Source organism: Pongo pygmaeus, chromosome 20, assembly GCF_028885625.2.
Source record: "Pongo pygmaeus isolate AG05252 chromosome 20, NHGRI_mPonPyg2-v2.0_pri, whole genome shotgun sequence".
NCBI classification, from domain to species: Eukaryota; Metazoa; Chordata; class Mammalia; order Primates; family Hominidae; genus Pongo; species Pongo pygmaeus.
Genome location: NC_072393.2, coordinates 32,938,183 through 32,950,104, shown reverse-complemented (window position 1 = coordinate 32,950,104; position 11,922 = coordinate 32,938,183). Strand labels below are relative to the sequence as shown.

Below are 11,922 nucleotides of genomic sequence, written 5' to 3'. Positions count from 1 at the left end.
TGGGAGAGACTCCCAGCCAAATGCAGGCAGTCTAAGATAGGGGCACCTGGGGGACCCCGGGAATTCTAAAGGGAGAGACTCCTGGCCTAGCCCAGCCATTCTAATGATAGAGAAAAGTGGGTGACCCCAAGCATTTTAATGATAGAGACACCTTAGCGACCCCAGGCCTTCTAATGTGACAGACTCCTGGCCAACCCAGGAATTCTAATGAAAGAGACTCCTGGCTGACTCTAGGCATTCTAATGATAGAGACACCTGGGCGATTCCAGGCAATCTAATGATAGAGACACTTCACAACAGCAGGCATTCTAATGGAGAGAATCCTGGCTGACCCCAGGCAGTCTAATGAAAGAGACACCTGGGAGGCCCCAGGCATTCTAACAGCAGAGACTCCCAGTCAACCACAGGCGTTCAAATGTAAGAGGCTCCTGGACGAAGAAAGCAGTCTATGGATAGAGAGAACTGGTTGTCCACAGGCATTTTAATGAGAGAGATTTTTGGTCGATGCCAGGCAGTCTAACTATAGAGACACCTGGGCGACCCCAGGCATTCTAATGGGAGAGACTTCCGGCTGACCCCAGGGAGTGTAATGACAGAGACACCTGGGTGACTGCAGGAATTCTAATGGGAGAGACACCCGGCTGACCACAGGCAGTCTATTGGTAGAGACTACTGGGCAAACACAGGCATTCTAAAGGAAGATATTCCCGTCCGACCTCAGGCATTTCAATGGGAGAGACTCCGGGCCAACCCCAGGCAGTCTATTGATAAATACACCTGGGTGACCCAAGGCATTCTAATAGGAGAGATTCCTGGCTGACCACAGACAGTCTAATGAGAGAGACAGCTGAGCGACCCAAGACATTCTAATGGGAGAGACTCCCGGCCAACCCCTAGCATTCTAATGACAATGATACCTGGGAGACTGCAGGCATCCTAATGGGAAAGTCTCCTGGCTGACCAAAGGCTGCCTAATTAAAGAGACATCTGGGGGACCAAAGGCATTCTAATAGGAGAGACTTTCAGCCGACCAAAGGCGTTGTACTGGGAGAGACTTCTGGCTGAAACAAGCAGTGCATGCATAGAGACACCTGGGAGACCCCAGGCATACTAATGGATGAGATTCTTGGCCGACCCCTGGAAGTCTAATTATAAAAAAACCTGGGTGACTTCAGGCATTCTAATGGAAGAGAATTCTTGCTGACCCCAGGCATTCTAATGAGACACCCCTCATCGATTTCCATCACTTTAAGGGTAGACACTCCTGGGTAATCCCAGGCATTCTAAGATGAGAGACTCCCAGCCAACACCAGGCAGTCTAATAATAGAGACACCTAAGCAACCCCTGGCATTCTAATGGGAGAGTCTCTCATCCGACCCCAGGCAGTTTTATAATAGAGACACGTGGGCGACAGCATGCATTCTAATGGGAGAGACTCCTTGTCCTCCTGAGGCATTGTAATGAAAGGGACACCTGGGCGACCCCAGACACCCAAATGGGAGAGACTCCCAGCTGACACTAGGAATTCTAATGAGAGAGACTCCTGGCCTACCCCACGTGGTCAAATGATAAAAACAGATGGGAGCGACCACAGGCATTCTAATAGGAGGGACTCCTGGCAAACTCCAGTGAATCTAGTGAAAGAGACTCTTCTCTGACCCCATGCAGTCTAAGGATAAATACTCCTGAATGACTCCAGGCATTTTGTTAACAAAGACTCCTGGCCAAATCCAGGCAGTCTAAGGATAGAGACATCTGGGGGATCTCAGGCATTCTAATGAGAGAGACTTCTGGCCAACGCCAGGGAGTCTAATTATATAGACTCCTGGGCGACCTTAGGCATTCTAATAAAAGAGACTCGTGTCCAACCCTAGGCAGCGTGATGATAGAGACACTTGGGCAACCCCAGGCGTTCTAATAGGAAAGACTCCTGGACAACCCCAGGCATTCTAATGATAGAGACACCTGTGCTACCCCAGGCAGTCTAATGATAGAGACACCTGTGCTACCCCAGGCAGTCTAATGATAGAGACACCTGGCCAACCGAGGCATTTTAATAAAAGACTCCTGCCTGAACCCAGGCAGTCTAATGATAAAGACACTTGGGTGACCCCAGGCATTCTAATATGCTGGGGTCTGTCCTGCAGACCCTGACTCAACAACGAATAAATAACATACACTGACACAGATCTTATGCTTGTCAGTCCTGCCAAGTGTCTGGGCCATTTACAGACTCCAAGGAGAGTCCTGTCAGCCGCGGCCCCGACTCATTGGCCCTCCCAGCATTTATTTAGCACACATTCAATGACAGAAGTCCCAAGCAAACACCACTAGAAGGTAATGACTGTTGCTGAACCAAAGAGTAGAGAACAATCATGCACCCGCGGATGGTCAGAGGTTAGTTTTAGAACCATATGAGTAAACAAGCTATTTAGATAAACTACTCTACATTCCTATGTTAGTTACCCTTGCTATAGTTCAAAGAGGATTAGGCCACTTTCAGCCAAGCTATCTGAAGCTATGCAAACCCCCCTGGCTTCCAAGAAGGTTTATGTTTTATAATTTTCCCCACTATCCTGCCTGAACCCCTACATCTCCCCCTTTTCTGTTTTCTGCATTAGGTTTTTTTGATTGGAGAGTGCAGATGTATGCAGCAACAGGTTTGTAAGGCATGGCAGCCATTGCTTTTATTCCGGCTTTGCATCCTAGAATTAGCAAATCCCATAATATAATCATGATTATAATTAGCAACATTATTTTCCAGTCAAAGAGTGAACCATAGTGTTACTTGACATCTCAGTTCACTCTATGCCATCAATGAGGAACCCCACCGGGAGTATGTTAATTTCTTTTAGCCAAGCAGTCTCACTGTTAGAAGCTCTGAAGGGGGTGTTTGTTAAGTAACAGCACATAAAAAAGGGTGGATTTCAGAGATGAGCTTAATAGAGTGTAGCAAGTACTGGTTGCAGGCAGAGAGAGAGAATTAAAAAGGAATAAATTATTTGGCTTAACCTTATGCTTCTTCAGCATAATGTCTGGGGCCTGCATCATCCATGGAAGCTCCATCGTCTGGGGCTGCAGGTCCTGTAGGGTCTTTCTTAGACTGGCTGGAGTTTTTTCTTCTTTCCATCATTTGATGAGGACGTAGTCTCCAGGCTGGTGCTGGTTTACTGGAAATTCTAGGGGTGGTGCCTGTGCTAAGAGACCTTTTATAATCTTTGTTAAAGAGCAGGTTAGTGCTTTAAGAAAAACCTGTTGTGCTTTATTTTGAAGTCTGGTTTACAAAAAAAACTGGATGATACCTTTTTTAACTTTAGCCAATATGTTTCTGTCTGATCTCAGAAGCTAAGCAAGGCAATTTTCTTCATTTCTGGTACCGGGTTGGGTCCTAGCCACACCATGGTATGGTTTAATGCATCATGCTGGAATCCAAAGAGGACCTGAGGTTGTGGAAAAACAAGCATACCCTCTTCCCCACGTTAACAATTCATTTGGACCACACCATTCATTTCTGTTTACATCTTCGCATAAAACTGCAGGTTTATGTCTTCTGAGGTTATTGCAAAGTGCTTTTCTACAGCTGATTGAACTTTGTCATCTAAATTTTAAAAATTAACAGTAAATAAGGCGTGTGCCAATAGCATTGCAGGAACTTTACCCATACTCCCTCTTTTCTGTTTTTTGAGCATATTTTTAATGGTGGAGTGGGCACATTCTACTATGGCTTGTCCATATATGGGATGCCTGTGGAATATTGGATGTTCCATGTGTGGCAAAATTGTTGAAATTGTGAACTGGCATAAGCTGGACCATTATCAGTTTTAATTTTGGTGGGCAGTCCCATAAATGCAAAAGTTAAAATATGTTTAATGACATATTGAGTTGACTTTCCAGGCAGAGCATGTGCACTAATTAAATGACTGTTGGGGTTCTAGTCCTCAAAAGTTAATACCTGTGGAAGGAGGGGATGTGCCTGTGAGCTGACAATCCAGGCATTGCAAGATAATTTGTTTAGCCAGCCTCTGGGTAAGTTGAAATTGTTTAGATAAGTTCTCCAATTTTGGTGGAAAAATTGATGTGATTTGGTGGCTTGGTCAAGCAGTGATGTCATGACTTCTGGGTCAACTTGTTAATTTTCTTTTTTTTTTTTTTTTTGGAGACAGAGTCTCGCTCTGTCACCCAGGCTGGAGTGCAGTGGTGCTATCCCAGCTCACTGCAAGCCCCGCCTCCTGGGTCCATGCCATTCTCCTGCCTCAGCCTCCCGAGTAGCTGGGACTACAGGCATCCGCCACCATGCCTGGCTATTTTTTTTTTTTTTTGTATTATTATTATTTGTTTCTTAGTAGAGATGGGGTTTCACCATGGTCTCAATCTCCTGACCTCGTGATCCGCCTGCCTCGGCCTCCCAAAGTGCTGGAATTACAGGCATGATCCACCACACCTGGCCAACTTGTTCATTTTCATAAGCCAATGGGCCAGGCAGAGAGCTGTGAGCTCCAATGCATGTGATAAAAATAGGATGTGTACTTAGATCTAGTAATTGCTGAAGTCAAAGAAAAAGAGCACACAGGATGGACTCAAGATTGGATTTAATTAATGCTGTTTTAAGGTTCTACAATAAACAAAGTAAGCTGAATCACTCACTATATTGATGGGCTGAGTGGAAAAATTTCCAAGACCAGTATCAGGGCCCCATTTCAGCTCTCTGAGTGCTAGTAAGCCCAGATTGAGTGACTGAATGATGGGTCTCCACCAGACTGTCACTTTTCCATGTTTACAAGAACCATCAGTAAATAGTGTTAAAGCATTAGGTATGGGGGCGTAAACTATTTTTGTGGGCAAGATTACTGGCATATGAGATAAGAAATGAAGAAGTTTATCAGCAGGAAGTTCATGCTCTATTTGTCCTGTGTAATCAGAGAAAGCTATTTGCAGATATATCGATATGTGCAATACTGCTTCAAATTGCTTTTTACTTAAAGGAATCCTGATGATATCAGGATCATAACCTAGCAGCTGATTGCATCGTTTGCAGCCTGAATAGATGACTTTAGTAATGAACTGAATATAGGGAGACAGTGTTTTAGTCCTGGTATGTGAGCAAAAAACCCATTCTAGGAAGCGTAGCCTGGGGGCTATTTGCCCTATTAACCCTGTAGGGGAGTGTTTGGTGGGAAAGATAAACAATTGAATTGAATAAGGTGGATCAATGCGATTTAGCTGCCTCTGAGAGGTGGCTTGCTCTATTTCCTCGATTTCCCTTTTTGCTGCACGGGTTAAATATCTGGGAGAATCCAGGGCTGGATTGCCCTTTAAGATAGAAAACAAGTTGTGTAGCTTATCAGTAGGAATTCCCAAAGTGGGTTGAAGCCAATTAATATCTCTCAGTATTTTTTGATAATCATTTTAGGTATATGAGTTGCTAGTATTTAATTTAACCTTTTGAGGTCTTACTCACCAGGAGGTTAGTATGTACCCAACATATATCCAAGGAGAAGAAATCTGTACTTTCCCAGGTGCAGTGATTAGACCTCTTAGCTGTGTATTCTTTATGACAGAGGAATATAAATTTAAAATATTGGCTCCGTTGGAGCTTCTAGTAGAATATCATCCACAAAATGAATATCTGTGCAATCAGGAAATTCTTTTCTACTTGGGAGCAAAGCTCGATTTACATGATACTGACACATGGTAGGACTGTTTAGCATTCCTTGAGGAAGGATTTTCCAATGAAATCAACAAGCTGGCTTTTCATTATTGATAGCTGGTATTGTAAACGCAATTTTTTCTCTGTCCTGTTCTGCTAGGGTAATCATCTAAAAGAATGTCTTATGTCAACAACTATTATAGGCCAATCTTGAGGAATTGCCGTGGGGGAAGGGAGCCCCTGCTGAAGGGGTCCCACAGGTTGCAAATTGGCATTAATAGCACGTAGGTCATGCAAAAGTTTCCATTTCCCAGACTTTTGGGGAATGATGAAAATGGGTGAATTGTAAAGGCTGGTAGATAATTCAACATGCCCAGCTTTCAATTGCTCTCCAACTAATTCATGGGCCCTCTGTAATTTCTGTCATTCAGAGGTTACAGTTTTATTTTAATTGGATTTGAAGAGAGTCACGCTAGGGGCAAGCAAGAGATAACAGTGGCTATTATCTGAAAGAGGTCTTTTAAATTCTTAAATTTTACTTAAATCTTAGCAGAGAATTATAATTTGGGACATCTCTGTATACAATAAACACATGAAATTTTGCCGTGGGCCACCTGCGGAGCTGTAGAGCTGAGCGGGCAGGTCCCGGGGCAGCGGCTGCGATGTGCTTGCTCAGGCACTGCCGCTTCTTGTCTGCACCGCTTCTTTCTGCGTGTGCCGCTCCTTCCTCCTGCCACCAGGTGGCTGCTGCAGGCTGGGCGAGCCTTCCCGCGCACACCTTCTGCCCCTCAGTAGCAGGCCGCTCTGGCGCACTGGACCTGGCTTTTTGTCAACACAGCTGCCACGCAGGCCGAGTTTTTGGGAGCATTTGCTGGCTGTGTTTGCAAGCTTCCCTGCTTCGGAGTCTTTCTATTTACTACCTGCTTGACTGCAGCACTCTGGCCTCTAATGCTTTTTCTTAACCCTTTAGGTACCTGATTGCCTTGCTGACCTTGCATTACCAGGCAGGCTAAAAGCTCCGCTTCTAATGCCGCTTGTTTAGACAGGGTCTCATAGGTGTAGCGTGTCTCCTGTCCTTTTTCCTATCTCTTGGAGGAGGTGGCTCAGGAAAAACCTGTTTCTTTTTTGTTATTCTGGCCCGGTGATATATCGGGGCTGAAGGAAAAGGAGGTGGTAAGGCAGGTTACGGTTCCTCCTTCCCCTTTTTAGGCTCTTCTGTGTATAATGGAGCCTGGCCCACCCTAATTACAGCCCATAGCGTTAGAGGTGTTACTGGGACCCGTTGCCTTTGTGCATAATGCTGTTTAAGATTTCTCCCCACTTGTTCCGAGAGCTTTATGTCTAGCATGCCTTTTTCTGGGAACCATAGGCTTTCACTTGTAACAGTTTGCATTAAGTCATTTAATTGAGCCTGCAAAACTGAGGCTCCACTAACCTTAAGCAGCTGTTTCAACACTTTTATATACTGTTTCTGTTGAGCTGTTAACTGTTGTCTCATGATGAAACCTCAGCCTGAACAATCTCCCTTGAACTTGGAGATCCTGAGTGGGCACCAATGACTTACTGATTACTCGCTGACGACAAGGTTCCTTTTTCACCTTCATTTTCAGGGTGTCCGTCGCGCTTCCTTCACTGCCTTGATCATGTTGGGGTCACCACCTGCGGGGGTTTGTCCTGCAAACCCTGACTGAACGTCGGATGAATAATGTACACTGACACAGATCTTATGCTTGTCAGTCCTGCTGAGCATCCAGGCCACTTACAGACTCCAAGAAGAGTCCTGTCAGCCATGGCTCTGACTTGTTGGCCCTCCCGGCATTTATTTAGCACACATTTAATGACAGAAGTCTCAGGTAAACACCACTAGAAGGTAATTATTGTTGCTAAACCCCAGAGTAGAGAGCAATCATGCACCAGTGGATGATCAGAGGTTAGTTTTAGGACCACATGAGTAAACAAGCTATTTAGGTAAACTACTCTATGTTCCTATATTAATTACCTTTGCTATAGTTCAAAGAGGATTGGGCCACCTTCAGACAAAGTATTTGAAGCTATACAAAACCCCCTGGCCTTCCAAGAATGTTTGTGTTTTATAGTTTTCCCCAGCATCTTGACTGAACCCCTACACTAATGGGAGAGGCTCTGGGACAAACCCTGGCATTCTATTGGTAGAAACAAATGGGCAAACCCAAGCATTTTAATGATAGAGACAGCTGGGCTACCACAGGCATTCTAATGTGAGAGACTCCTGGCCAACCCATCCAGATGATCCCAGGCATTCTAATGGGAGAAACTACCAGCCAACTGGAGGCCGTCTAATGATAGAGACACCTCGGTGAGACTAGGCATTCTAATGGGAGAGTCTCCTAGCTGACCCCAGGCATTCTAATGATAGTGACACCTGGGAGAACACAGCCTTCATATTGGGAGAGACTCCAGCTCAACCCCAGGCATTCTCTTGGGAGAGACTCCTTGCTGATTGCAAGCAGTCTAATTATTGAGACACATGGGCAACCCCAGGCATTCTAATGGGAGAGAACCGTGGCTGACTGCAGGCAATCTAATGATGGAGACACCTGTGAGGCCACAGGCATTCTTATTGGAAAGACCCGTGGTTGAACCCAGGCATTCTAATGATAGAGACACCTGGGGGACTCCATGCATTTTAAAAGGATAAACTCCCAGGTTACCCAACACATTCTATAGGGAGGGACCCCTGATGAACCCCAGGCATTTTAAAGGGAGAGACCCTGGCTGACCCAAGACATTCTAATGGGAGAGACCCCTGATGGAACCTAGGCAGTCTAAGAATGAGACATCTGGGCAACAACAGGCATTCTAATGAAAGAGACTCCTGGCTGAATCTAGGCAGTCTAAGGATAAAGAAACCTGGGTTACCCATGGTTTTTTTGTTTGTTTGTTTTTGTTTTTGTTTTTGTTTTTGAGACTCGTGGCTGACCCCAGGCAGGCTGTCTAATTATAGAGACACATGGGAGACCTCAGCCATTCTAATGGGAGACACTTCCAGCCGACCTCAGGCAGTCTAATGATAGAGACACCTGGGTGACCCAAGGCATTCTAATGTGAGAAACTTCCAGTCGACCAGGTAGTCTGATGATATAGACACCTGGGCGATTCCAGACAATCTAATGGGATAAACTTTTGGCAAAACCCAGGCATTCTAATGGGAAAAGATTGCCGGCCAATCCCAGATATTCTAATGGAAAAGCCTCCTGGCCGAACCCAGGCAGTCTAATGATAGAGACACCTAAGTGACCCCAGGCATTCTAATGGGAGAGACTCCCATCTGACCTCAGGTGGTCTTATGATTGAGACACCTGGGCAACCACGGGCATTCTAATGGGAGAGACTCTCAGTCATCCCGAGGCATTGTGATAATAGAGACACCTGGGCGACCCGAGGCATTTTTAATGATAGAAACACCTGTGTGACCCCAGGCACTCAAATGAGAAAGACTCCCAGCTGACACCAGGCATTCTAATAAGAGAGACTTTTGGCCAACCCCAGGCAGTCAAATATTAAAGACAGTTGGGCAAACCCAAGCATTCTAATGGAAGAGAATATTTTCTAACCCCAGGCAGTCTAATGATAGAGACACCTGGGCAACACCAGGCATTTTAATGGGAGAGGCTCCCAACCAACCCAAGGCAGTCTAATGATAGAGACACCTTGGCGACTGCAGGCATTCTAATGGGAGCGACTGTTTGCCAACCCCATGCAGTTTAATTAAAGTGACAATTTGGTGACCCCATGCATTTTAATGGAAGAGACTACTGGTCGTCCCAAGGTATTGTAATGACAGAGACACCTGGGTGACCCCAGGCATTTCAATGATAGAGATTCCTGTGGACCCCAGGCACTCAGATGGGAGTTATTCTTGGTTGACACCAGGCATTCTAATGAGAGTGACCCCAAGCTGACTACAGGCATCCTAAAGATAGAGACACCTGGGTGACACCAGGCATTTTAATGGAAGAGACTCCCAAACGATCCCAGACAGTATAATGACAGACACACCTGGGCAGCCCCAGGCATTCTAATAGGAGAGACTCGAGGCCAAACCTTGGCATTCAAATGATAGAGACAAGTGGGTGACTCCAATCATTTTCAGGATAAAGACACCTGAGTGACCATAGGAATTCTAATGTGAGAGGCGCCTGGCCAACCTCTTGCATTCTAATGGAGAGACACCTGGCTAAGCACAGGCAGTCTAATGATAGAGATACCTGGGCGATCCCAGGCATTCTAATGAGAGAGACCCCTGGCCGACCCCAGGCACTCTAATTAAATAGACATCTGGGTGACCCCAGGCATTAAAATAAGAGACTCCTACCCAATGTCAGACATTATAATGGGGGAGAATCCTGGCAGTTTATTGATAGAGACACCTGGGCGACCTCAGGTATTCTAATAAGAGAGATTCCTGGCCGACCCCAGACAGTCTATGCATAGGGACACCTGGGCGATTCCAGGCATTATAATGGGAGAGTCTTACGGTTGACCCCAGGCAGTCTACTGTTAGAGACACCTGGGCAATTGCAGGCATTCTAATGCAAGAGACTCTTGGCCAACCCGAGGCATTCTAATGATAGAGACACCTGGGAGACCCCAGGCATTGTAATTATTTAGACACCAGTGAGACCCCAGGCATTCTAATGGGAGAGAATTTTGGTTGACATCAGGCATTCTAATGAGAGACTCCTGTCTGATGCCAGGCAGTCTAACAATAGAGACACCTGGGCAACCCAGATATTCTAATGGGAGAGACTTCCAGTCATCCCTAGGCAGTCTCATGATAGAGAAACTGGGAGACCCAGACATTTTAATGGGAGAGACTCCTGGCCAACCCAAGCAGTCTATGGATAGAAACTTGGGTGACAACAGGCATTCTAATGAGAGAGATTTCTGGCCCACCCCAGGCATTCTAATGATAGAGACAAGTGGGCAACCCCAAGCATTTCAATGATAGAGACACCTGGGCGACCACAGGTATTCTAATGTTATAGACTCAGGGCTAACCTCAGGCATTCTAATGGAGCGATTCCTGCCTAAGCACAGGCAGTCTAATGATAGACATACCTGGGCTACCACAGGCATTTTAATAGGAGAGACTTCTGGCCAACCAAAGGCAGTCTAATTAAGGTGACAAATGGGCAACTCCTGGCATTCTGATGGGAGAGACTCCTGGCCGACCGCAGGCAGTTTTATTAAAAAGACACCTGGGTAACCCCAGGCTTTCAAATAAGAGAGAATCCTAGCTGACCCAAGACATTCTAATGGGAGACACTCCTGGCTGACCCAAGCAGTCTATTGATAGAGACACCTGGGTGACTGGAGGCATTCTAATGGGAGAGATTCCTGGCTGACCTCACACGTCTAATTATAGAGAAACTTGGGCGACCCCAGGCGTTCTAATGGGAGAGACTAATGTCTGCAGTGGCTGGCACGAAATTAACCAACCCTGGGTTTAGTATAGCTTAGTTAAACTTTCATTTATTGCTAGGCTGACCCCAGGCAGTCTAATGATAGAGACAAATAGGCGACCACAGGCATTTCAGTGAAAGAGACTCCTGGATGACCACAGACAGTCTAATGATAGAGGCATCTGGGCGACCCTAGGCATTGTAATGAGAAAGATGCCTGGACGACCTCAGGCAGTATAATTAAAGAGACCCCTGGGTGCCACCAGGCATTCTAATAGGAGGGTCTTTCGGCTGACCGAAAGCATTCTATTGGGAGTGACTCCTGTTCGACTCCAAGCAGTCTATGCATACAGAAGCCTAAGCGACCCCAGGCATTCTAATGAAATAGATACCTGGCCGAACCCAGACAGTCTAATTATAGAGACACTTTGGCGACCCCAGGCATTCTAATGAAAGAGACTTTCATCTGACATCTGAAAGTCTAAGGATAGAGACTCCTGGGCGACCCCAGGCATTCTAATGGGAGAGAGTCCTGGTTGAACCCAGGAAGCTCAATTATACAAACTCCTGGGCCACCCCAAGCATTCTACTAGGAGAGACTCCCAGCCCACCCCAGGCAGTCTAAAAATAGAGGTACTTGGGCCACCCAAGTCATTCTAATGGAGGAGACTCCCCAACGACCCCAGGCAATCTGATGTTAGAGACATTAATAAAAGATACTCCCAGCCAACACCAGACAGTGTGATGATAGAGACACTTGGGTGACCCCAGGCATTCTTATGGGAAAGACTCTCAGACCACCGCAGGCATTCTAGTGATAGAGATACCTG

At 46.0% G+C, this 11,922-nt stretch overlaps 1 long non-coding RNA gene across 10 annotated transcripts in view; it reads left to right on the top strand.

The window, feature by feature from the left end:
- Positions 1-11,922, top strand: part of LOC129019488 (uncharacterized) — a 61,417-nt gene that overhangs the window by 24,863 nt on the left and 24,632 nt on the right. For all 10 annotated transcript variants that reach the window (XR_010124961.1, XR_008495645.2, XR_010124957.1 and 7 more), the window contains one exon: positions 7,259-7,501. This is a non-coding gene — a long non-coding RNA (uncharacterized LOC129019488). The remainder of the gene's footprint in view (positions 1-7,258; positions 7,502-11,922) is intronic.